General features: G+C 43.1%; 1 protein-coding gene and 1 pseudogene across 16 annotated transcripts in view; one reads left to right on the top strand and one right to left on the bottom strand.

Annotated features, from left to right (window-relative positions):
- CADPS (calcium dependent secretion activator) overlaps nt 1-27,723 on the bottom strand; it is a 465,254-nt gene that overhangs the window by 291,706 nt on the left and 145,825 nt on the right. The window lies entirely within an intron of this gene.
- Nucleotides 17,584-17,702, top strand: LOC136643481 (5S ribosomal RNA; annotated as a pseudogene).

Raw genomic sequence — 27,723 nt, 5'->3', positions numbered from 1 at the left:
TCTTATTTTCTTATGGGCCAGTGATTCCCTTGGGCTCATTCACAGAGCACCAATCCATGGTTATCATTATGTCTGAATGAGTCCACTGTCTGCACTTGAAACACTGTTCTGCCAGTCACTGACCTATTGCTTGAAAATACTTGTGATTCACGATGCTTGGCCCATTACTTATCACATTTATATCCAGCCTTTCCTCCAAGGAGTTCAGGGCAACAGAATGGTCTTCCCCCTTTTCATTTAATTTTACAATATCCCTGTGAGGAACATTAGCCTTAGAGATCATGACTAGCCAAAGTCACATGGCTGAGGACTCATTTGAATACAGGCCTCCCCAGTATAAGCACAGTATACTATCTATAAATGCTGCAATGTTACACTGATCCTCAGCCTGTCATTGCCAGGTGCTTTCACCACACTGTATCTTGATTATTGTTCACCTCTTCCCCCCACCCCTGGAGTTTGCACATCCTGAAGCGCTCAGTGATCCTTTCCAGCTACTAGGGGAAAAAAACCAGAAGCGTTTTGTGTACAGTAGGGCTATCTGTGATGACAGCTCTCCATAAAACACTGTTATAAGTTGGCTTGGGGTTGCTGTAAACACCAGCCTATATTTTATCCTTTTCCGGAGACAAATCGCTCCATACAAGCCAACGCTTACTTGGTGCAGTGCAGTTTGGAAAGTTACAGCCGCAGCAACCATTACAGTTTCAATTCCCAATCTGACTAGACATTTAGCGCTTAGGTTATAGTTCCCTGAATGAATTAGGCTCTACCATCTATCCATCAAGGCATTTCTGAACCTGCAAGCTGTACCAGCTGCTCAAGAAACTGTCTCCATGCACAAGTGCATTAGTAGGTGTGCAGGTCTATATCCTACATGCATGAATACATTTCCAGCTGCTCCCCTCACCCCGGTGTCAAGGTTGTCAGGGACTGATTCTGCTTCAACAAATGTAGCATGGATTCAGAACCTTCCCAATCTGTCTGTTGATTTGTCGAGCAGAAGCAGCAGCCTTGTCCCATTCATTACCCCCACACACAACCCCAGAAGATGCATCACTTAGACATCATATCCACGGCAACAAAAACGATTTTTGCTGCAATCTCTCTTCTCTGTATTTCACTTTCAGGGAAGGACATGCAAAATCCTACGGTCATGATGATTTCCTTGCTTTGGTGAATTAAAAAATGGCTGATTATTTTGAGCTCTGTTAATTGAGGTTAACTGCATTGCTCAAAATAACTCTCAGGCTATATTTGGAAACGAAGGGTGCTATTTTGCTTGAAAGCTGTCCTCTTGCTTTTCTGAGAGAAGCACCTTCTATTTTACAGACGTTTTCCAAGAACGTGCACTAGAAAAGAGGCTAATAAGATAAACAATACAATGAATGCAAAGGCAGCATTTTCAGATCAAAGACAGACCACAAAACATTCCCTTTTATCTCTGCTTTATGAACCACAGGGTCACTGCCCTCATGTTTTCAAAGTAATCAGTTTCAATTGGTGGCACTGAGATTCCTGCCTTTGAAGGGAAAGCAGAAATGTACTTTTTAATAGCAACTTACAGACTACATCTTCACCTTGAACCAAAATACAATAAACATGGTCGAGCACAGCGTTTCTCAAACTATGGGACAAGACTCACTAAGTGAGTTGCAAGCCAATTTCAAGTTGGTCCCCATTCATTTCAATGTGTATTTATTTTTAATATACAGGTTCAGCCTCATTATTCGTGGGTTCCATTCCAAGCACTCACATGGATGGCAAAAATGATCACCTTTCTTTCATGTGCTCAGGGGGAAGGGAGGGGTCACCTGGAGAGAGAAGGACTGATGGATTGACAGCCAGCTTCCCTCTCCCTCTCATTAAGGAGGCTATTGTTAAAGGACTGTTCAGTTTTTTTAAACTGATTTTAAAGGGGTTCATTTTTCCCCTTCTCCAGGGATCAGCACATTCCTTCTCATTTGCAGGAGCCATTCGTGTTTAGTCAAATCCATGTATAAAAAATCCGTGTATAAATTGGCTGGACCTGTATTAGACTTGATGCTATCATGGTATGTGACTGCATTTAGGAAATGTTACAGATCTGTACTTTGAACAGGCTACTATGCATATGCTTTTCACACTGATAGTCAATGGGACTTACTCCTGGATAATCTGGATAGAATTGCAGCCTTTGGGATGTTTGGGGAATTTTTTTAAACAGATAAGTAACTGCTTGGAAGGGTTAGGAGGGATTTCTGTATTCTAAATAAATTTTGAGAGTTATATTTATTGCAAACTTTTAATTTAATTTGATTTTGCCGTATGGGGGTGTTAAAAATTTTCCTGCTTGATGATGTCACTTCCGGCCCTGATATCACTTCCAGGTTAATGACCACTTCCAGTGGGTCCCAACATCATTCTAAAAAGTGGGCCCTGGTGCTATAAAGTTTGAGAACCATTGGTCTACCAAACTATTAAGGCTACCATCACAGCTCCATCTCTTAATAAAGATGCATCTATGTTTCTCAGAAAAGGCTCACAAACACCACAGCTACTTCCAGGCCTTGTTCAGCTTACATCAACATCTTTGGAGGTGACACAGGAGAAGACACTTGAGAAGTAAGAAGGCCTATATTTGCTTGCATTAGAACCAGTCACAAACTTGTGTAGATTTGATTGACAGCTGAAGCATGGTGCTTAACTTATTCAAAAGCCTGAAATCGGTTACAATGCAACCCTATACATGCTTACTTAGAACTTAGTTCCATTATTTATTTATTATATTCATCCCCTGTCTTTTCCCTCCTGCAAGGGAGGCATCCATACAATACCAATAGAAAACAATCAAAGCCCCTGAGTCCTCTGGCAAGCACCAATAGAAACCTCCACTTTCTTTTCTATCTGGGGCCAGTCACTATCTCTCAGTCTAACCCACTTCAGGATCATTGTGAAGGTATGGCATGGATACTGCTCTGGTGGAAAACTCTGGTAGAAAAGTGAGCAAAACATTAGAATAAAAAGAAAGGAAGAATAAAAAACTGGCTGTAAATGCTGCTTAATGTCCCTGGCATTTGGGAATGACTTGTTGGCTTGACAGAGTCAGATCATGCATTTAACCTAGAACCCAATCATATCCAACATTCCAGCACAGATGCAGTCGCAATGCAGCCCCTAGGAAAGGGAACAAATATTCCCTTATTTTGTGGAGGCATCTGGGATGGCTTCCCTACCACAGAATGCAACACATGCCCCACAGGCACAGCTGTATCAGCATTGTAAAGTTGGAAAGGATTGGACTCAAAGATGTCTGATATCTGTGTTCATAGTATATTATATTTTAAAGGCATCTAATGGAAACGAAGAAATCAATAAAAAATAAAAATGATCGCAGTGCTCAACAACCTAGCTAAAGCAAAGTATTGTATAACTCAGTATCAACTCAATTCCTTAACTAGTCACTTCCTTAAAAAAGAATCATCCATTTTACTTTTCACAGTGGGTATGCACACTACAAAGTCAGATCCTAACAATCAAGATTTACTAGGTCAAGGAGAAATTGAATTAAATCGGTTTTGCATTATGAGTGCCTTATGGGTGTACTCTTAATAGAGCAAAGATATAAATCATGAGGATTCCCCAGTCAATTAAATTGGGAATGGAAAGAAATTTAATCTATCTATCTATCTTCATCATCACCACTTATTCCAAAATTACAATAACACAAAAAAGACACAACAAAGAACATTACCTATAAAAGCAGAGGAGAAAAAAATTTAACAAAACATAGCATGATCAAATTTAAGACATAGTCAAATCTATTTAAAACCAGCCAACCAACCAACGCTGCCACATTAAAAGGTTTTCCCTGTGATGTGTCACAAACCAAAGACATAGTGAATTCTGCAAGGTGAACGCACACATACACAGCTATATGTATGTTGGCTCTCCATGCAGACTTTCAGCCAAACATATCGAGGGAAGGAGGTTCAATGAATATGTGGGCAGGGGCAGAGTTGCGAATAGCGGTTGACCTTGGTCTAATCTGTTTCTCTGTTTATTCTCTCAATTTATTTGATTATTTGTTATTATATTCTTCTCTTAAAGCGTTGTGTCCTGTCTTTTCAATGTACCCCTTTTCAGGCAACCCCTTCCCAACTGTATCATGCCCTGCCCCCCACTTCTGCCCCATTCCACCCTCCCCCCTGTTCCGCCACCCCCTGAGTAAGAAGATTGTCAACAATAAACTAGCAATACAGGATAGCTACACATTAAGGAGCATAAGTAATCATTAGTAGGGTTTTTTTTTAAAAAAAAAAAACTAAGGACAAATCACTGCTTAAAACAGTGGCGGGTATTATGATTTAGGAGTGGGATGGGTAAAGAAAATGCTTTATGCAAAATCATAGAAATCTAGGCCACCAGGAACCCTCACAGGAAAGAGAACTTTCTGGGATATCAAAGTCTCTAATTTAGCATTCAGCACAGGCAAAACAAGTTTTGGGGAAAGCTATTAATAGTCCTTTTCATTTCTGTTCTGTAATAAGGTCCCAGTGGCAGCATTCCCTGATCCCTGATTTGCTGAATTTAGCTTTGCTAATTGCACTTTTTGTCCAGGATCTAGAGAGGCCAATGCTTAGTTGTGCACAGGTAGTGAGGACAGAGAGTCCTTTTGTTGCAGCACTACTTGCCTCATGGACTGGTGTGCTGGAGTGTTCCTGGTTCTTGGAACATGGCTTTTGAAAGGATGTGGGAGATGGCTACTTTGGATCCTGGACTTCGTCGATACCCTTACTACAACTTGGAAACTGCTGGTTTCAAACTCCATGCTGCACATCATTGAACAATGAACATTACACCATGTCTGTGTAATTTTTTTTTTTAATGTACTGTGGGACCCCCGAGAATCAAAGAGTATACGCCCCTGCTTAAGCCCCCAGCTAAAAGCTTCCTTAACCAAAGTCAAGGCCTGTGTAAGCCTGTGTATGCCTTGACCAAAGTTAGAAAGTCTGTACAGCCTGTTTGTGTCAAGAAGCAGACAAGAAGAAAGGTGTAACAGACTTTGGCTCAACCGCAAGTTGGTTTATTTCCTGTCTGAAGCTGCAGAAACGGCGAGCTAAAAGCCAACATGAACAGGTGGTCGTCTGGTAAAGAAAGGAGTTATCGCTTTATGCTAGCTAGCTGCAAGATTAAAGATAACAGGGGAAGGGGGTCCAGTCAGCCAAGTGGTTTCCTCTACCCTAGATAAGAGTTCACCACAAATGTAATGCTTGCTGGAAATCCCCTCACCCTATATGCTGCTTGCCAATCCAGAACGTATCTAAGAGCCTAGAATTTTCTGCCAGCCATTCAGAGACTTGGTTAATGCTTTGCAATGAAAGCTTGAAAGTATATCTGTCCAGACCCCGAAAGAATCGGGGTCGCAGTCTTTCGGAAATTATTGCACTGTGACCTTAGCCGGCTATGAAATAAAACTTGTTTTCCTTGAAAATCCTCCTGGTGTCCAGTTTCATCCTTGCTGTAACCTGCAACAGTACAAAGGCAACACATGTCCCTAACTTGCAGTAAATGCAGATACCTGGAACCCACTCCACGCAACCCTTTGCATGCAATCACATCCTCATAACAAAGTGATCTGTCAGGCCATCTTCAAACATGACACTACACAGGTGCATGACTTTTACGGCTCAATCCTATACGATTTTCCAGCACTGATACAGCCACAATGCAGCCCCAACATAAGGGAACAAACATTCCCTTGCCTTGAGGAGGATTCAGCCTTGAGGAGGAGAATCAGCCTCCATGATTGTCTCCCCACCACTGGATGCAGCGCATGCCCCATTAGCACTGGAAAGCTGGATAGGATTGGGCCCATAATGGCATAGAGATCATCACCACATAGGAAAAAGTCTTATATGAAGTTGCATACCACCAGGCTTTTGTATACAATCTACAAACTAAATGTTTCTGGCTATCCTAGCAAATGTTATTTCTTGGATCCTCTCAAAGTGGCAACATTCCGAAAGGATTCCCATTTTCTGTGTAAGCAGGAAGCCTGCAAAACAATAAGCAATAAACTTGCTCACTCAAAGCCTGGATGACAGCATGACTTTAGCCCTTGCCCTAAGCAATACTTTTATTAGTGATGATTGCTTAGTATTACACATTCATTTTGTGTCATAGGCATATTGTTTTTATGTGAACTCCATAATTGGTACTAACCTTGGGTTTAGGGTCACCATACAGTTTGATAATATTGTGGGTGGGATGGCAAAAATTATTGTTCACAGTAATTCCCTAGAAGGGGGAATAAACCATAACTTCTGGTTCAAGGTTATTAAAAACTGCAAGTGGTGCCTATTAAGCTATGGTTTGAGAAGATCTGGGAGCTGCTCACTTGGTTACCTTTCACTACATTTGCACAAGAAATGATGTCTAGACAACACAGTCTATTAGATAGGTGTGCCCCCATATCTGTGGGGCTTGTGTTCTGGAACCCCCCATGGTTACGTGAAACCACAGATATGGGTCAACTCCTGCCCCCCACCCTCTACAGCCAAAGGGAGCTCGGCTCCCCTCACCTCTGGAGGGGGCAAGTGGTGGGGGCTCAAGCAGGTGGCCCCACAGACTTGGGATATCTGGGATATGGGATCTATGGATACAGGGACCCACTGCAGCCTAGTGCAGTTGGTCCCCCCCGCCCAAAAGCCACTTTTAATGGAAACACTGCTGACAGAGTCGAATGCATGGGAGCTTTGGGGGAGATGTGATTCAAGAGTGCCTGGCTCAAGCTCAGACTGTTAACATTTGTAAATATGTGGCTGCAATCCTATACACACTTTCCTGGGAGTTGAACACAATGGAACTTACTTTTGAGTAGACATGCATAGGATTGTGCTCTCAGATTGACAAAACAGACAGGAGCATAAGGCTGCAATCCTAACCACACTTTCCTGAGAGTAAGGAAAGCCCCATTGAACAAAACAGAACTTACTTCTGAGTAGGCCTAGTTAGAACTGTGCCCTAACATTATTTAGTCACATTCCTTGGCTGCTACCTTCATCAATAACATAGAAAGCTAGGAGAGTTCAAAATAACTAATTAACAAAAACAGGCAGTGGGAGCCAAGATAAAGGAAAAAATTCTCAGGAAAGTGACATAAGCAGTACTGAAATACAAGAAGGTCTGGAGGAAAAAACTATTAAAAGTGTACAGGTAAATGTTAATTTATTACCCTTCAGCATAAAGCCTCAGGATACTACGGTATTTGGCCTGCAAGTTTCTTGATCCTAGTGCTTTAAAATCAGACAGATTTTCAATATGGAAAAGGTATCATTGTGAATACTATCATTGTGTCACTTGAAATTATCTTAGGGAAACTGTCACCTTCAAAAGTAAAATGGCTGAGCAAAGCCTTGGAAGGTTTGCAGTCATCCAAATTGCTCTAGATTTGAAACAAACTGCTCAAGATTTGTGCTCATGTGCACTCTGACCTGCAACTTCAAAAACAGGTATAAATATCTGTAGTTGCAATTTTGCATGTGGCATCCAGGAAGCTTGAATTCCTCCTGGACATTATGAGGTGTTGCTGGATCTACAAGAGGTAACAATCCTTTTCAGATGCTCTGTGAGTGACTGAAGGCAGGGAGTAGGATGTCATCTTTTCCTGACCTCCATGCATTCTGCTGAAGGTCTAAGTGGAAGCTATGCATATGCAATAAATAAAACTCAGGGTTCTTGACAGCATAGAGAAATCTGTATGTGTGCAACTTTGGTGCAGACTGTCAGCTAAGCGTGTAGAAGTCACTGATTATCTGAAAGGGGCTACTCTGCTTAATGTAATAGGTCTTGCCAATCATTTTGATTTTGAAGGGGACACTTTCCCAAAGTAAAGTACTGGTAATACAATGAGGGTGTTCACAACTGTCAACATCACATTATCTTATTTCTCATATTTTTATCCTCCTTTTCCAACAAAAATTTTCTGTCAAAGAGGTTTACATCAATCACAGATCCAAGATAATGCTGTACTGATTCCTTTTTGCCTCTTGTTTTCCTTCTCCTGATTTGCTAGTTTATGACAAGCAGGAAGCCTTTGTAGGATGTCTCCCCACCAATAGTTCAATGTGGAAAAATCTAGAATTCTACCATTGCACTCTGAGTGATGTGTAGATTGGGTCTCATTGTGGTAAGAGTCTTCTTCAACTATTCTTGGTGACAAGGAGCTGCTGAGAATAATTTTTTTATGCACTTTACTTGCTATATAGGTGATATGATACTATAGGTGCTACTTGGTATATAGGTGATACTGAACTCCATTATGGTTGCCAGCTGATTTTTAAAAAAGCCTGCCTTGTTCTTATAACGTATGTCTTTATTAATAACGATTACTCCTGCAGAAATCATCAGATGAACCTTTCATTGGCAGAGATATGCACATTCCCTCTTCCCCCCCCCCCCCCACTTATTTCTGCTGGTTAAGCTACTGATAACAACAGAAGCCCCAAGGATGAGTAAAACATTAGTAACCCTCGTCCCCATTCAAGTTGCACCATAGTGGAGCACGGCACAAATTTTCCACACAGCTATGCAGAAGTCAAATGTACAAGATACATAGAGTCATTCACTCATATGCACTGTAGGTGTGAGCCACGGCCTACTCTTATGATTACATTTTCTGTATTACCCCAGCAAGCCACCTCTTTTTTCAAGTCAAGTTTATTAGGTTGATCAGCACATAAGCCATACACCTATTTATCTAAAATCTTAAAACCAGAATTTAAAACCACATAGAAGCAGAATTTGGCTATATCCACAACACGCTCTTTGCAAAGACTACTTAACAGTAATTTCAGTCTTAAAGAGTCCGAAAACATAGAAAATTTATGTATCAATTTCTTTAAGAATCTATCTCTCCCTGCTGTATTTTGGACATCGGAAAAAGATATGCACCGAGGTGTCTAATTCAGTTAAGGGACTATCACAATAACCCTGCTCAGGAGGGATCCTTTGAAAATGTCCCTTCATTTGTGCCATTGGTAAAGCATTGCATCGTGCAATCATAGAAGCACGCCTCAACTTGGGAACCGTCAGTACATTAAAATAAATGGGTAAATTTAGTGGGAAATTTAATTCCGAAATAAGGACAGCATTTACCCTTAGCCTTCCTTAGAAGGCAATCCCAATCTTGAATTAATAGCTTTTCAACAAGCAGCGAATGGCTTCTTCCACTGAATTTTTTCTAGTGACTGTAGGCCCAGCTCACATATTTTCAAATTAATGTTGTTATTCCATTTTACCCAGCAGCATTCCTGTGCTGCTAGTTTTGTGAAAATAGGAAGATTTTCAGCAATTGTAAGTCTGTATTTAAATCCGATAACAGCTTTCCAAATCAAGGTTGAAATCTTTGGAAGTCCCAATTCCAACCGTATAACTTCAGAGGCTATACATGGGGGTAGGGCTAAAAGCTTCCAAAAAAGACTTTCTGGAGTCGCTCAAGCTGTTCTATGGGTCCCAAAAACTGGATCGGTGAGCTATATAACATACGTGGCAATACCAATGCTTTATATGCCTTTAGGAGTGCTGGCACGCCCTGTCTTCCTTTGATGTAAAAAATTTCTCAGTGCTAGTAGTGTCAATTCAATTTTCCCCTTAAGATACTTTATATGTTTGGACCATGCAAGGTTAGATTGGAACACTATTCCAAGATAGCAAAATTCATTAACCAGCTGCAACTTATACGGGCCAATTTTCCATCTTTCATTGGTCCTTCTTATTGATTTTATAAAAACCATTATTTGAGATTATCCTCATTTATTTCTAATAGTTTTTCACTACAGTAAGCAATAAATGCTTTAATGGCACATTTAAGACCAATCTGAGTTCTGGACAATAGAACAAGATCATCAGCGTATAATAAGGCAGGAATTGGTTTGTTATCTAGGCATGGTGCATGTCTATCTAAATCAAGTAATTTAGGAACGAAGTCATTGAGATAGAGATTAAATAAATGCAGCGCAAGAACACATCCCTGCCTAGCCCCTCTTTCAACAGATACGGGGCGAGAAACAGCTTCATCTTTGTTTAGTTTAACATATAAGGAGATTCCAGTATATAAATTCATTATTAATTTTAACAATCTTTTAGGCATATGTAGAATTCAATTTATTTCAGTGTCTTGCATGAGACACAGAGTCAAAAGCAGCTCTTAGATCTATAAATGCTACCTATAAGGTGCCAGGAACATTTAATGCATATTTCCTTATCAATGATGCCACAGTAAAGCAATGATCAATACAAGAGTAGCCTTTACTGAACCCTGCTTGCTTGTCTCCTGGTATCTTCTCCTGTTCTATCCAATCAAGCAGTTTCTCTTGCAATAAAGATGCATGCTGTTGGCAACCTTCAGTCTCGGAAGACTATGGTATCACGCTCTGGATGGTGGTTCTGGCAAAGCGTCTAGTGTGGCTGGAAAGGCCGATTCGGGAGTGACAATCCCTTCCACACTGGGAGCAAGTGTAGTGTGTCCCTGGTCTGTCTCCCTGGCTATGGGCCTTCCTTCTTTGCCTCTTTGCCTCAGACTGTTGGCAAAGTGTCTCTTCAAACTGGGAAAGGCCATGCTGCACAGCCTGCCTCCAAGCGGGCCGCTCAGAGGCCAGGGTTTCCCACCTGTTGAGGTCCACTCCTAAGGCCTTCAGATCCCTCTTGCAGATGTCCTTGTATCGCAGCTGTGGTCTACCTGTAGGGCGCTTTCCTTGCACAAGTTCTCCATAGAGGAGATCCTTTGGGATCCAGCCATCATCCATTCTCACAACATGACCAAGCCAACACAGGCGTCTCTGTTTCAGCAGTGCATACATGCTAGGGATTCCAGCTCGTTCCAGGACTGTGTTGTTTGGAACTTTGTCCTGCCAGGTGATGCCGAGGATGCGACAGAGGCAGCGCATGTGGAAAGCGCTCAGTTTTCTGTCCTGTTGAGAGCGAAGAGTCCATGACTCACTGCAGTACAGAAGTGTACTCAGGACGCAAGCTCTGTAGACCTGGATCTTGGTATGTTCCGTCAGCTTCTTGTTGGACCAGACTCTTTATGAGTCTGGAAAACGTGGTAGCTGCTTTACCGATGCGTTTGTTTAGCTCGGTATCGAGAGAAAGAGTGTCGGAGATCGTTGAGCCAAGGTACACAAAGTCATGGACAACCTCCAGTTCATGCACAGAGATTGTAATGCAGGGAGGTGAGTCCACATCCTGAACCATGACCTGTGTTTTCTTAAGGCTGATCGTCAGTCCAAAATCTTGGCAGGCCTTGCTAAAACGATCCATGAGCTGCTGGAGATCTTTGGCAGAGTGGGTAGTGACAGCTGCATCGTCAGCAAAGAGGAAGTCACGCAGACATTTCAGCTGGACTTTGGACTTTGCTCTCAGTCTGGAGAGGTTGAAGAGCTTTCCATCTTCTGTTGCAGTTCCAAAGGCATGCTTCAGCAGGACAGCGAAGAAAATCCCAAACAAGGTTGGTGCAAGAACACAGCCCTGCTTCACGCCGATTTGGATGTCTGTAGTCACCAAAGAAGCGCTGAACAACATTGAGTGCCTGCCTGTGTTGGAGGAGCTTGACAGTCAACCAATCCTAGAAGAACTTCACGTGGTCCTGGACTCCCTTGCCTTTGGCAAGGCACCAGGAAAAGACAGCATCCCTGCTGAAGTCCTAAAGTGCTGCAAAGAGATCATCATCACTGAGCTGCATGAAAGATGCATACATCTTGCCAATCACTGTTAAAAGGTTGATTGGTCAATAATTACTCTGTCCTGTTCCCTTTCCTATATATGGGCGCTACTAAGGATACTTTCCAAGCACCTGGGATAATTCCGTCCTTATTAAACAGCGTAAAGAAGGGTGCGAGTACCTGTGCGCACCAGATCAGGTATATCTTATAAAGCTCGGCAGGAATTGCATCTATCCCAGGGGATTTCCTCAGTTTAAGCCTGTTGATCAACGTTATGACTTCCTTGCAAGTAACAGGTTCCCATTCAGTAAACTGTGCAAGATAGATCTCAAAGTTCAGATCTGGTTCATGTTCATGCTTCTTGTAAAGATTTTTAAAATGTTTTTCCCAATTTACCACAGATAAAGACGACCCAACAACACTTTTGGCTTCAGCATTGGAGTAATTACCGTATTTTTTGCTCCATAAGATGCACCTGACCATAAGACGCACCTAGTTTTTAGAGGAGGAAAACAGGAAAAAAAATATTCTGAACCGAATAGTGTAATAAAATATTTAATAAACTATAACAGAATAACATTTGAACCATGTAAAGTGAACAGCAGTCAACAGTGGCATTAAGAACCATTATCACTGTCATTAACAAATGGAAAGACTTAAAGGTTTGAGTACTCTAGTTTTCTGGAAACCCCAAGAACTCATCATCGCTAGAGTCAGAATTTATGAAGCTCACAAAAGCAGGTGCACACAAATAGGGAATCATATTATCTTTCTGCTACAATGATGTTCTGCCAAATTCCAATCCACTGGGCCTCGTGCCCGCTTAAGGCTGATCAGTCCCCCTTGTCCAACTCACCAGTGCAGGAAGCAAAAGTGAGTCCAGTTCCAGTCCACAGATGCCAAGTAAATCAGTCCCATCAATCAGAGTTGCCAAATCAGAGTCCAGAGCCAATAAGCCAAATTACAGTCCAAGGTCAGGTTCCAGGTAGGTCAGTCAAATCCATCAGGGTATCCAAGTCCAGTCACAATCCACAGTCAGATTCCAAATTCAATAAACCCAGTCAGTCTCCACTCCTACCTCCAACCTGCACTCCTTCAAAACCCACAAACCCTTTCTGCCTCAGGTACTCCTTATTTCCCTGAGGGCCCTATTGCCTTCCAGTGGCTGCAGCTGTGCAGCACACTCTGCTGGATGACCAGGCCTTACCCTTAAAGGGGCCACTGCTGACACCACATCTACCTCCTCACCATTTCTTCTGTGATTCCAATACAAATGAACAAGTGGAAAGTCCAACCACAACTTGAATTCTCAAGACACAACAAACCTCTGGATTTATGGTGAGAACCGAGCCTTACCTGGGACTTGTGCAATAAGCATTGCTGTGCAATAAGCATTGCTGTGTGAGTGTGGGGGGGGGCAGAGCATCTGTGTGTGTGAGAGAAGGGGGCAGCCTGTGTGTGTGAGAGAGGGGGGAAAGTGTTTGTGTTGCAGAGAAGTTGTGATGCTCCAGGCTTGGGGTGGGGGGAAAGAAAGGCTGTGATGCTCCAGGCTTGGAGGGGGGGGGGAAGAGTCTGTGATGCTCTAGGCTTGGGGGGGGAAGAGAGAAGCTGTGATGCTCCAGGCTTGGGGGGGAAGTCTGTGATGCTCCAGGCTTGGGGGGGGGAGAGAGAAGCTGTGATGCTCCAGGCTTGGGGGGGGGAGAGAGAGGCTGAGATGCTCCAGGCTTGGGGGGGAGAGAGAGAGTCTGTGATGCTCCAGGCTTGGGGGGGGAGAGAGAGAGGCTGTGATGCTCCAGGCTTTGGGGGGGGAGAGAGAGAGGCTGTGATGCTCCAGGCTTGGGGGGGAAGAGTGAAGCTGTGATGCTCCAGGCTTGGGGGGAGAGAGGATGTAATGCTCCAGGCTTGGGGTGGGGGGAAAGAGAGGCTGTGATGCTCCAGGCTTGGGGGGGGGGAGAGAGAGTGAGCCCCAGTGACGCTTTCCTGGGAGTGAGCCCCAGTGACTCTGAGACTTACTTCTGAGTAGACACGCGGACTTGGACTCCATCCGTCGCTGCCACAGTCTGCGCGGGCACTGAGGGAAGGCAGGAGCCCCCCTCAGGAGCCAGCTCAGCCTCTGAGTGCCTGGGGAAACCGAGCAGAGCGATCGGGCAGGGGGCGGAGTTTTTTTGGTTTTTTTTTGCAGTATTCGCTCCATAAGACGCACACACTTTCCCCCCCACTTTTTTGGGGGGAAAAAGTGCGTCTTATGGAGTGAAAAATACGGTAGTCACCAAAGATATATACCAGACTTCTCATTGGCTGCCACAATTATCCTATCCCATGTGGATCTCATAAATTGCTGTTTCTTTGTTTTCAATAATGCTTTATATTCCCTTCTAGCTTGAAGTAAGGAGGCACGTGCATCTGGTGTAATGCTTCCCTTAAAAAATTTGTAGAGTCGTTTCCATTGATTTTTTGCTGACCTACAATCATTATCAAATCATCTCTTTGTCTGCCAACGAGTTTTTGAGATTCTTCTATTTCTCTCTTTAGATAGTAAAGATTGAACATTCTAAAGAGTGATAACATATTTCTGGATATTATAGTGATGTCTGATCCAAATAAAATTTCTTTTTAAGCTCTTGTACCTTTGCTGCACAAAGAATTTCTTTGACAGCTTCAGGGGTTTTGGTTGTCCATTTCTGCCTTAAAGGCGGCATCTGAGTTTCTGTTTGACTAATACTGGAGTGTAACGCATCTTCAACTTGCACCTTAATGGAAATGGGATCACTTATTGCCTGATCATTCACTGTGAAGTTCAGTACTTTAGGATAATTTACATCATCGATCAACATATAATCAATAACGCTGGCTCCTTGTGGTGAGATGAACGTATATTCACCACATGGATCAACTAAAGTATTCCCATTTATAATGGTTAGCGAAAGCTTAGAAGTCATATTAACCAATTGAGCTCCTGCCTTGTTAATAATTTTATCCTTAGAAATGCGTGATCCTTCTGTGGCATTATAATAGAACAAATCTTTTTTTCGAGAAATTAGACGATAATAATTGATAGTCACTTGCACCAATTCTAGCATTAAAATCACCCCCAATTAGTGAGATAGCTTGGGGATAGTTGCCTTGCAAACTCAATAAATATTCTTCCAAAACTGTCCATTGTTTTTCCAGGTCTAGACTACAAGTTGTAGGAGGGAGATATACATTCACCATCAAACTTTCTATTGAGTTGATAACTATCTTGACTGCCATAGCTAGTTTAAATGGGCCAGGGGGGAGGAGAGATGACTTCCCTAATTTGTTGGGCACAAAACTTAACAACCCCCCCCCCCCCGGGACATCCTTTGCATTTTTCAGCTGACAAACAGAAGGACTTATATCCATCTAGATCCCAAGGGGTACAAAGCCAGGATTCTTGTATCATAATACAGTCAAAATCAGCTTAAAAGGGGATAGGATGTCATAGCTTTATTCCGACCTTTTAAGTTCCAACTAAGAATTTTTAAAGCTCTCGGGGAAGCAGTCCTACACTTCCTAGACCCCTTTAAACTAAAAAAATCAACCTTATTAGTTAACTGGTTGGGAACATTTACAGTAGTTTCCTTAGGAATAGAGGTAGGAATAACTTATCTCAATTCCTGTAGATCCTGATTGGTATCCAAGTCAATAGATGGAAAAAGCCCAGCTCTGTGAACTTCTCCTGAGCAAGGGTTTGAGGAAAAGGCATTGCTATTTAACACTATGTTACTCTCTACAGGCTCAGCAATGTCACCAGTGCCGTTGTTCATGTTATCCACATTGTTACTTACTCCCAGAGTCTCACCCAGCCCGACGCAGGACTGGCTGCTTTCAAAATTACAAGGGCCTTCTGTGAGATTCAGTATACAAGGCTGGGGAGTCTGTGTTGATATCAATTCTATTGTATCCTCTGGCTCTACATGTGTCCTTCTCTTTAACTCTACCAAATTTGGATATGAGAATTCTGTAGTCAAGAGAGTTTCTACTAGAGGATCCTCAATCTGCTCAAAATTTTCCACCATCTTAGGTCTTCTGCCCCCTCCACCCACAGTGCTGCTCTGTGAGCTGCGTATTGAAGACAGCACATCTGGAACAAGAATAGCGGACACACTCTCAAAATGTGGGTCCATGGCCAGCAGCATCCCTGGTCGATTTAACTGTGGGTCTATAGCCCCACTTTTAAATGTGGAGGACAAGGTGACCTTTCCCAACATTTCCTCCTTGTTACCCTGCACATGCCCGATCTCGTCTGATCTCAGAAGCTAAGCAGGGTCAGGTCTGGTTAGTACTTGGATGGGAGACTGCTTGAGAATACCGGGTGCTGTAGGCTGAAGGTTGCCAACCAGTGCATTTTCTGTACCTAATTTTGAGATTGTAACCATGTTTTCCAAATTGGAATTAAGTTGCTTTATTAAGGGTGAGCACCATCCTATAGAAATGTCCAAGTCTATCATACCACTTGTCATTTCAGGCTCCGGTTTAGCATTTTCCAGACTACAGCAATTCTGTCTGTTCTGCTCAAAGTTTCCCCAATTTGGCTTTCAGATCCATCAGCTCCACTTTCCCAGGAATTGGTTCATCTACATTCTCAATATTCTAGGTTCCTATTTTCTTATGGCTTACTGAATTGCAAGTGTTTGTCAAGTCTGGGTTCCAAAAGTGACTACTATATGATCGTTTAACATTCATTAATTTTTCTAGGACCCAACTCTTTAAATACACGCCGTGGAAAGATATTCATTCTTGGAAATCGCCTTATAAATAGAAAAATTAGAGATGGCACAGTTCTGGACCTAAAGTCTAGAAACAGCCTTATATAGTCCTCCTGAGCAGGTAAGAAGTAGAAGTAATTTAGTTCTGTTGAGGCTATTCTGCAATTTAAAAGCTCTTCAAGAGAGATAAGAATTTTGTCCTTACTTCTCCAAAGGTGAGCATCCCTTCTAAGAAGACAAATTAAAATCTGGTGACTTTGCAATATTCTGTGTACACTTCTCTGCTCTACATACTTTGTACAATTTGTGCTTCTTGGTTTTACTATTTCCTCCAGGAAGGGAGATAATTTTATGATGTCCTTGTTGTTGTTTGCCAAAGGTTGAAGCCTGTCCACACTCGGATCAGGTTGACTCAACCTCTGGGTCAGGATTTCCATTTGCCCTTCCGTTTTATTTAAGCGCCCCAATATCAATATTAAGGTTTTTGCAGATATAAAACATGCGTCTCCCAGTTGTTGAAGGGTGAAGTCAGTAGCTGTTTGGAATAAAGTTCTACCGCTAGTTGCACTATTTCTCTGAGAAGTGTTTTGCTTGTTAGCCTTCCCCTTCCACTCAGCTGTGGATTTACTGCCTTCTGTCATTTGAATTACTAAAACATCTTTAGACTGAGTTACTAAAACATCTTTAGATTGTGCAAGTTCTGACACCAGAGCCTTAGAACTGTTGCTGGTACTCACAGGGTATGCAGATTCCAGAGAGGGAGAGAAGAAACTTTCAATTCCCAACTGCTTCTGTTTCTTCTCTTTTCTCAAGTATTTCTCGTCAGAACTCTCCAGGCATTTTGTGTGGGGGCTCATCCGCAATCTTTTCTGTCCCCTGTTAGGTGTTAAGTCTTTGTTTATCATGTTTACCTTTTGTGTTTTGAAGCTGGAGGGGAAGAGTGGAGACACCTGGTCCTGGATACCAGCTGAGTCCCAAAAAAACTAGAACTCAAATTAGAGGTAGTCAGAGGGTGGGAGTTTAGTTAATACTTCGACCAATAGCTAACTATGGGTTATTAGTAGTTATCAATGATTCATTAAATAAAAGTATTAATAAAATTAGTAGTAATGAATGTAAAATTATTAAAATGGTTGATAAAATGAACAGATTAAGATGGCCATACTACCCTGAATGTGCCCGATCTTGTCTGTTCTCGAAAGCTAAGCAGGGTCAGGCCTGGTTAGTACTTGGATGGGAGACCTCCTGGGAATACCAGGTGCTGTAGGCTTAAGTCCACTGCCATACTACCCTGAATGCCTCTTTTTTCATCTATTTATCTATCCGAGTCTGAAGTACGAAAATAAGCAAAATCTATGAGAAATAGCTATTTACAGTAACACGGGAGACAATTTGGTAAGAGCCAACGCTTCTTTCCTTAGTTACCGAAATCTTATTTCACAGTTCAGAGACTCCAGGCCTCTGCCTGGGTACTATAATAAACATATTTCCAAAGCTCAGGCAATTGGCCCGCCTTTCTTGAATGCTAATAACAGAGGGCAAAACAGCTTTATTACTATAAATAAATTTGCAGTTCTGCTTGTGAAACCTATACTTTCAAGGTGTCATGTCATCAAATAAGTGTCAAAAATTGGATATTCCCAGCAACTGTGTTTACTTGGAGGACGCTGTGCACCCATTTGGTTCAGTATAGTTCTATATGCATTTATTTATCCATATTTTTAACCTTCCTGTATCATTGCAAAATGTGCAATCAAAATGTATGTGTATACATGAGCATAAATGCATTTAGATCTGTATTCTGGGGTAGGTGAGCAGCAGGCTGCTTGGTCTAAAATTGAACTGGGTCCTTGAGCATTCTACTCAAAGCTCAAACACCCATAAGGATGGGGGTGGGGTGGGGTTGATATTCTAAATCTAAAGAGTGCACAAAGGAGCCTAATCCCCTTCCTTTTCTCCACGCAACATCATAAACAGAGTGCTTCAGGAGTGAAGGAACATGGCTTGCAGCATACTCTTTTTCATAGGCACCCTCTGTTTAATGGACAGATATGCAGGCAGCATAAAGTGTCTCAGTTCTGCCAGCAAAAATCAAACACAAGTATTCCCTTATTGGGCTGCTCACCACAGTCTATATCTGTGCCTATAAACATACAGGATGGTGTCTGCCCAGAAGAACAATATTCACCCGCTAGATCCATATGAGTAGTTCATCACTCAGTGATATCAATAAGGAACAAAGAATGTTTCAGGAGAACCTTTGCTAAAGTCAGGTTGTGTGATTAGCATGCAACATTATATACATTTGTTGGCCAAGTGTAGATGTGATAAATTCTGCATTTGCGCATGTTCAGAATGCCTTTCTTCACCAGTCAATACACACAACCATTTTCCATAACTTAGAATTAGTGGTCAGAGAGGCTGTTGGTTCCTGCATACCCACCAACATTGTACAAACAAAAATAAGGAAATGCTTTTATAAAAATCCAATTCTCAAAATAAGCGTCTTGTGCTCCTGCCCCTACCTGCACTTCACAAGCCTCCTTTTGTATCATAAAAGCCTCCTTTTGTATCACATCTACAGGTGGTGCCTCGGTATCCACTGAACAGTATAGATGCTATACTGCATTCAGCCACTAGGATGGGTCGAATAATGGAATCTAATGGACTGAAATTATTCCATTAGGAGCAATGGTGAAACAAGAAACCTGGAAGTGGGTTTTTAAAGCTGTTTTTCCACTGTTTTGATAACCACTGATTTTTTCTTAATCTGTTGGGGGTTCCAGAACAGAATCCCAGTGGATAATGAGGCATAATGTACTATGTTTAATCCTGCCTTTCCTCCAACAAGCTCAGGGCAGCTGACATAGATCCCTATTGTCATTTTATTCTCACAACAACCTTTTCAACTGGGGAGAGAGAGAGCGAGCGCGCGCAAGCACAACTGGCCACTATAGGTCATCCAGTTTGTGTTATTGCTGAATGAGGATTTGAATGAGGATCTCATGAGTCCCAGTCCAACACACTAATCACTTCACCACAGGGTATGCTATGGAGGCAGGAGGTCTGGTCTAGAGGGTAGCGCCTTCGTTTGCCTGAAGATAACAGCTGAAGGTTGCCAGTTCGAAGCCACCGGCACTGTGAACGGCGAGACCTTGAAGCAGCTGACAAGCCGAGCCAAGTTTTTCCATCTGCTCTTTGGCTGCCCTTCAAGTGAGATATGAAGGATTGTCAGCTTGCGTGGGAGGAAACTGGAGGCCAGAATGTGATACCAGATCATAAAAGGATCCATCTGAAATGTTGTAGTTCTTGAAAGACAGAACCTTTGTCAATTCTAAAAATCCCTATAGGGATTTAGTACAGCCTGCCTGTGTAAACCGCCTTGAAATAAAGTATGAGGAGAAATCTGAAGACCATGAAAGGCGGTATATAAATACCTGTATTATTATTATTATTATTATTATTATTATTATTATTATTATTATTATTATTATTATTATGCTGTATTTGTTCACTATGTTATTGCCTGTCATCCTCTGATTTCAAACCCAGAAGAATGATTCTTCTTTTTGTTAAGGATACACTGACTAGAAGACATAGTGGCCTTATGATATGCAACATGTCTTACAAATAATCCAAAATAAACCTCAGCAACTATAGGGTGTGATTTAGCAGTGTGGTCCGGTGCACACCAAAGTGTGCCAGAGATAAGGTGCACCTATTCTTCACTCTAAGATTTAATTTCTAGAAAACCTGAGGAGGCCATTGAACCCTGAATAATGACACCAGCAACTCATATTATTTAAATTTTAAGCAATGCATCCACAGAAGGCAAAATTAGGTCTGAAGAAGGGACAGTATGAACTGTCCTTGGTAAAAAGGGACAATTGGAACACAAAGTCCTGGACCACAGCATCCACCTGATCATGAACCTTGGTTCCTCGCAGTCTGAAAACTGATCATTGCTGCTATTATTTATCACATCCTACCATCATGGAGCTCAAGGCAGCACACATGGGGTTCCAATGCAGCCTCTCATCCAGGAACTGGATCCAGGCACAAAACTTAAATCTGCTTAGCTCCAGCAAGGTGGCTGTGTCATGTGCTCTCAGAACAACTCGAGTAATTAGTATTAACTTCCCTGTTCCAGGGTTTTTTTTTTCATATCTTGTCCAACTGCTCCTAATCAAACACTAGAAACTACATTGTGCCATTTGGCATCCGAGGAAAATTAGAGAACAAAACCTCTTCCGCAGCAACGCATCGCACACATTGTGAGGAAACTCCCCAGTGCTGATATGTGTCATGATTAATATCATTTGGAAGGCCTGGGTTAACTCCACACACAAAGCCAGATTGTTCACCCCTCTTGAGAAGGGTGGGGAAGGGTAGCAATTTTCAGCATATATTTTTTTTTTTAAAATGAGTTATATAAAGATGCCTACATATTTATGAGCAATGATAAAGAGAGATAAATGCTAATTCAGCAGTACAAAACATGCCTCCCACACATTTGCAAAAACCCTTATAAAAATTACTGAATATTCAATGGTGGAAGCATCCTTGTATTGTAGCAGACATTCAGCTTGTCACATGTGAGATGATCAGTCAGACAGTCACTCCTTCACAGTCCCATTCACTCACTGTGGATCTTGCTGGCTTCTGCTGCATGAAGTAGTGGCAGAATTTGCCTCCCCATTGGGACACTGGAAAGGTAACTGTTAAGAAGGCCCCTTCCTCTGCTACCCTCCTGTCTCTTCCCTGTGCCACTCTTCAGATTTGTTCAGCAAACTTTGCTGTTGCATATGGTTAAGGAAACATGACTGAGCTTGACATACATTTTGAGCCTGATAATATCAGTATTCCTTGTGGATGGATCCCAAAACTTCACATTCAAGGTACAGGGGATGGTTTCCACAGAACAAGTGTCCATCTGTATGGGTAAAGAGAGCCAGGATGGTTTAGTTGTTCAGGAGCTAGACCTTGACCTGGAAGATCCAGGTTCAAATCCCCACTCAGCCATGATGCTTCCTGGGTGACCTTGGGCCAGTCACTATCTCTCAGCCTCACCTACCTCACAGGAAAAAAGTTGGAGAGGAACTATGCATACCACCCTGAGCTCCTTGGAGGAAGGGTGGTATAAAAATGTGAATAATAAAAATTTTATCATACCGAAAGTTCTGTGAATGTATAGAACTCTACTGTGACATGCATGGCAGAAAACAAAGTGGTCACACTCATATTTGCAATCTGTCCTCAGCTCTTTTAATCAAGAGGGGGGAAAAAAGAATGTTTCAAATCCTCAGAAAGAACATATTGTAACACTATACAGTTAGAACCACTTGAGAATGAATGTGTGCATGCATCCAGAGGGAGGTAGTCATGGCTAGTAAGACAGGTATAGTGCTGGTGAAGGACCACAAGCTCCCTGCTCAGCTAATTACATCATTTGCTTAGGCCCAGATGAAGTATGGCTGACTACCAATAATGAACCTAAATGGTATTTCCTGACTTGCCACCACCAAACAGCAACTAGTCAGGGTGTTGCCCCCCTCCCTTTCAGTGACGGCAAGTTATTGTCATCTACCCCACCACCCTGGCTACTACTGCCCCATCACACATAGGCATTTTTGCCTGCTGAAACAGAAGGACCAAACCACATGCGCCGTCTGGAAATTTGAACCATTTTTTAATGCCTTGAATACAACGCAGATGCTTGGATGGGAAAAAATGGCAAGCAAGAGCACAGCCATTTTGTTTCTGCCGCACGCGTGACAGAAGACTGCAGAAGTACAGAAGGATAGTATATGGCAGGTGACGAGTATTACATGTGCTAAGAAAAGGAATAAGTTCAGAGTGTTTTCAAGCAGAGGACATGGCTCTTTCCAGTTTAAGCCTCCCCATTCAGTGACCAATTATGAGCCTTTCCTGTAATATCATTGTCTGTGATGCCCTCATGTCAATTGCAGATTGACATTAAGGGAAAGCGGTGCCTGGAGGGGAAATCACAGCAAACATTTCTGTTCAATTTCATATTAATGGAACTGAGCTTTGTCAAACACATTATCACGGCATGTTCCTGCCCCCTGCCAACACAGATTTGCATTCTGACAGCACATCAACAAGTTGGCCAACCAGTGCTCTTTTCAGTTCCCATAATGTATTTCCCATCTTTGGAAGGATCTCAGAAGCTTCAGTCATTTTTTTCTCTTGCTTTTCCTACTTCCTCCTTTCAGCCCACTAATTACATATCATAAAGGATCTACATTGGTTGAACATATGAAGCCTCCTTATACTGAGTCAGGCCAGCTTACGACTCCAATATACTTACCTGTATACCCTCACTACTATCTACACTTTATGGAAGAGGCTCTCCAGGGTTTAAATCAGGGAATTCTCGAGCACTCAGATCAGGGATTGTTCTGAGATCTTCTGCATGCAAAGCATGAGCTTACCACTTACCCAAGCTGTACTGTGGTTTATCACAGTGATTCATTAAGTTACATGCAGCAACAAAACAAAATATTCCTTTATCCTCTGTGTGATTACTCTGTGGAACTTTGTGCCACAGGATGTGGTGATGGCATCTGGCCTAGAAGCCTTTAAAAGGGGATTAGACATATTCTAGAAGAAAAGTTCATCACAGGTTACAAGCCATGATGGGTATGTGCAACCTCCTGCTTTTAGAAACCTGGCTACCTTAAAAAGCCAGGTACAAGGAGTGGCAAGCCAACAAGATACAGGAGAGAAAACTGAACACTTTCCACATGCGCTGCCTCCGACGCATCCTCGGCATCACCTGGCAGGACAAAGTTCCAAACAGCTTGTCCTGGAACAAGTTGGAATCCCCAGCATGTATCCACTGCTGAAACAGAAACTCCTGTGTTGGCTTGGTCATGTCATGAGAATAGGCGATGGCCGGATCCCAAAGGATCTCCTCTATGGAGAACTTGTGCAGGGAAAGCGCCCTACAGGTAGACCACAGCTGCGCTACAAGGATATCTGCAAGAGGGATCTGAAGGCCTTAGGAATGAACCTCAACAGATGGGAAACCTTGGCCTTTGAGCGGCCCGCTTGGAGGCAGGCTGTGCAGCATGGCCTCTCCCAGTTTGAAGAGGCACTTGCCCAACAGACTGAGGCAAAGAGACAAAGAAGGAAGGCCCACAGTCAAGGAGACAGACCAGGGACAGACTACATTTGCTCCCAGTGTGGAAGGGACTGTCACTCCCGAATTGGCCTTTTCAGTCACACTAGATGCTGTTCCAGAACCACTTTTAAAAGCGCGATACCATAGTCTTCCAAGGCTGAAGGATGCCAATGATGGTGTGCTCCCTAAGGCCCAGATGGTGGGCCAGTGTGACATACAGGAAGCTGGACTAGTTGGGCCATTGGCCAGATCCAGCAGGACTCCTTATATTCTTATGTTTAACAACACAAGTGTGTCCCAATAATGGAAGTCTATTTCCAAGATGTTGGGGAGTGACATCTCACCTTCGAGTAAGCTTGGAATGATGCAAGGAATGGAAAAGAAGGTAAAATACCTTTATATTTCATATAAAACAGACAGAATTGCAATTTAGCTATGCATTCGCCAGAATATACAGTGGAGCCATTTAAAATGAGAACTACAGACCAGCAATTATAATATCAATCTATGGTCACAACATCTAGAGTGATAGCCAGAATTATACTGCCACATATTCATAATGAACAGGACATACAGCATGGACATACAGCATTATCAGTTCTAGTCCAATGTCTCACCTCTGTATCTTATACCAAAGGGTTTAACAAAGGTTAAAAAATGGCACAAGTAGGAAATATATCAAACAGAGTGGCTGTAACTAGGCACTGGTTTAAGACTGCCACTAAGGAAAAATTCACATGTAAAATATGCCCTGATTATTATCTCTGTAGACATGGAGGCGTTAAATGTTCTGACCTCGATCATGCTCAAGTGGTGACGGCATCTGGCCTGGATGCCTTTAAAAGGGGATTGGACAAGTTTCTGGAGGAAAAATCCGTTATGGGGTACAAGCCATGATGTGTATGTGCAACCTCCTGATTTTAGAAATGGGCTATGTCAGAATGCCAATGCAAGGGAGGGCACCAGGATGCAGGTCTCTTGTTATCTGGTGTGCTCCCTGGGGCATTTGGTGGGCCACAGTGAGATACAGGAAGCTGAACTAGATGGGCCTATGGCTTGATCCAGTGGGGCTGTTCTTATGTTTTTAATACACTGAATCACTGCAAAGAGAAAAGCAAGTCTCAACTTAATATCTCTGCCTTGATTGCAAAAGGATGGTCAATGGAAAGACAGCAGAAAGCAAAGTAAGGCATAAGTGTTTAAAAACAGCTCTATGATAGGCAGCCCAATCCTGATCTGAGCACAGGCAGGCCACAGTGGCCTGTGCTGTATCCAGTGCAGGTTAAGTGCAGGCTGGAGGGAATATTTTTCCCCTTATCCCATGTCAAGCCCCAGCCTGCTATGGGACTACTCGGATCTGAACCAGCTAAATAGCTGGTGCAAATCTGAACAGTGTAAGACTGCTTGAGCCAGGGACAGAGGTTAGGATTTGGCCTGCGTCGCTGTGGCCAATCCTGCCCCTTCCTGGGCCCGATCACCCCATCTCCACCCCTGGAGTGCCCTTCCACCACCATCTCCCCCCTGTGCTGCCCAGCAGAAACCTCACTGGGCCAGTGCAGGATCTGGATCTAGCACAGGCTTCTGCGCCAGCTCAGCCAACTCCCAAGTCAGTGCAAACATGCCTTATGGCACATTTGCGACAATCAGGAGCGGACGCTGTGCTGGCTCAGAGCACCATTTGGACTGTACTGTTAGGAAAACACGGTTTAAAGCCTTCAAGGAGGACCAAAGTCAAGTCCATCCCAACCAATAAAGCCCATGCAACTGCTAAGAGTGATAGCATTACTGGTGACTATTTGGTACCATAAGCAATTCATGGAACATTTTAAACAGGGAAGCCGGTTTCCCATAAAGACATTTCACCTCGACATGAGGCAGTACACGTACAGAACCCCAATCCATAAAGGCCTCCAGTAGACAGGGTCTCCTTTCTTCCAATCCAGGCAACCATTGCTTGAGAAGGTTTCTAGCGTTCCCGTGTTTATGGAACTACTTTTGCCTATACATCTCCTATGCACAGTGATCCCTATCCCCTGTGCATAGAGATTATTTCTGGCTGCCTTCAGCTGCAGCCTTTGGGTCCTCTCCCTCCCTCCCTCTCTCTCTTTTAAGTGACTTGCTTGCTGTGGCAATGTCTGTTTCCCCTGAAAGCTCTCAGGGGAACACATGCTGCCAGAATAAATGAGAATTTATTGAGAGGAAAAAGGAAAGGAAATGGGGCTAGAGGTGACAGTCAGAGGATGCTAGAAGACAATAGAGCATACAGCAGTACAGTGGTGGTGGATCTATAAGGCCTGGAAGTGGCAAGAAGGCAGAAGTGCTGTCATATGGTTGCCTTTGATGTGGAGCCAGGGCAGGAGTCCTCTCCCCTCTCTGAAACAAACATGTAGCTAGTGTGGCATAGTAGTTCATGTGATGGACTAGGAGATGAAAGATCGGGGTTCAAATCTCCACTGAGTCACGAAGCTCCCTGGATGACCTTAGGCCAGTCACTATCTCTCTTAGGCCCAAATCCTAACCAACTTTCCATCTCCCACATAGCTGTGCCAATGGGGCATGTGCTGCATCTTGCAGTTGGGGGGGGGGAACTCAAGGTAAAGGACGTTTGTTTCTTTACCTCAGAGCTGCGTTCCCCTGACCTCGAGGCTGGAAAATTGGTTAGGATTGCGTCCTTAGCTAAATAATCTAGCTGAGCATGCACCTTCCTTATACTGAGTTAAACTATTGGTTCTCAGAGTGGTGAAGACCAGAAGTGATTGTGAGGAGCTCCAGAAGGATCTCTCCAGACTGGCAGAATGGGCAACAAAATGGCAGATGCGCTTCAATGTCAGTAAGTGTATGGTCACGCACATTGGGGCAAAAAATCAAAACTTTAGAAATAGGATGATGGGTTCTGAGCTGTCTGTGACAGATCAGGAGAGAGATCTTGGGGTGGTGGTGGACAGGTTGATGAAAGTGTCGACCCAATGTGCGACGGCAGTGAAGAAGGCCAATTCTATGCTTGGGATCATTAGGAAAGGTATTGAGAACAAAACGACTAATATTATAATGCCGTTGTACAAATCTATGGTAAGGCCACACCTGGAGTATTGTGTCCAGTTCTGGTCACCTCATCTCAGAAAAGACATAGTGGAATTGGAAAAGGTGCAAAAGAGAGCGACTAAGATGATTACTGGGGTGGGGCACCTTCCTTACGAGGAAAGGCTACAGTGTTTGGGCCTCTTCAGCCTAGAAAAGAGACGCCTGAGGGGGGACATGATTGAGAAATACAACATTATGCAGGGGATGGACAGAGTGGATAGAGAGATGCTCTTTACACTCTCACACAACACCAGAACCAGGGGACATCCACTAAAATTGAGTGTTGGGAGAGTTAGAACAGGCAAGAGAAAATATTTCTTTACTCAGCGTGTGGTTGGTCTGTGGAACTCCTTGCCACAGGATGTGGTGACGGCATTTGGCCTGGACGCCTTTAAAAGGACAAGTTTCTGGAGGAAAAATCCATTATGGGGTACAAGCCATGATGTGTATGCGCAACCTCCTGATTTTAGAAATGGGCTATGTCAGAAGCCCAGATGGAAGGGAGGGCACCAGGATGAGGTCTCTTGTTATCTGGTGTGCTCCATGGGGCATTTGGTGGGCCGCTGTGAGATACAGGAAGCTGGACTAGATGGGCCTATGTATCCAGTGGGGCTGTTCTTATGTTCTTATATTCATTTAGCTCTGTATTGTCTACACTGAGCCTCTCCAGGGTTTCAGGCAGAGGTCTTTTCCAGCCCTCCCTGAAAATGCCAGTGATTGAAACTGGGCTCTTCCACATCAAAGCAAGTGCTCTGTCATTGAACTATGGCTCCATGGCTGATGTGGCATGTAGGCCAGCTGCAGTTCCTTAGAAGAAGATGTACACAAAGGAGGTGCCAGGGCTCAGCACATAAACCGAAGCTAAGCAGGTATTGATCTGATCAGTGCCTAGGTGTGTAACCTCCTGGAAATCCCATATATGCTGCACTGATTTCCATGATGGAGAAAGATGGTGATATAAACTATCCGGTTCACAGATCTACATGTGAACCACATCTCAGAGCAGTTTCCGATGTCTGAAATTCTGAAAAGTTAGTATTGCAGGGACACAAAACACGAAGCT

Source organism: Tiliqua scincoides, chromosome 2, assembly GCF_035046505.1.
Source record: "Tiliqua scincoides isolate rTilSci1 chromosome 2, rTilSci1.hap2, whole genome shotgun sequence".
In the NCBI taxonomy this organism is placed as follows: Eukaryota; Metazoa; Chordata; class Lepidosauria; order Squamata; family Scincidae; genus Tiliqua; species Tiliqua scincoides.
The sequence above is the reverse complement of the archived record's forward strand: the minus strand, read 5'-3'. Positions and strand labels throughout refer to the sequence as shown.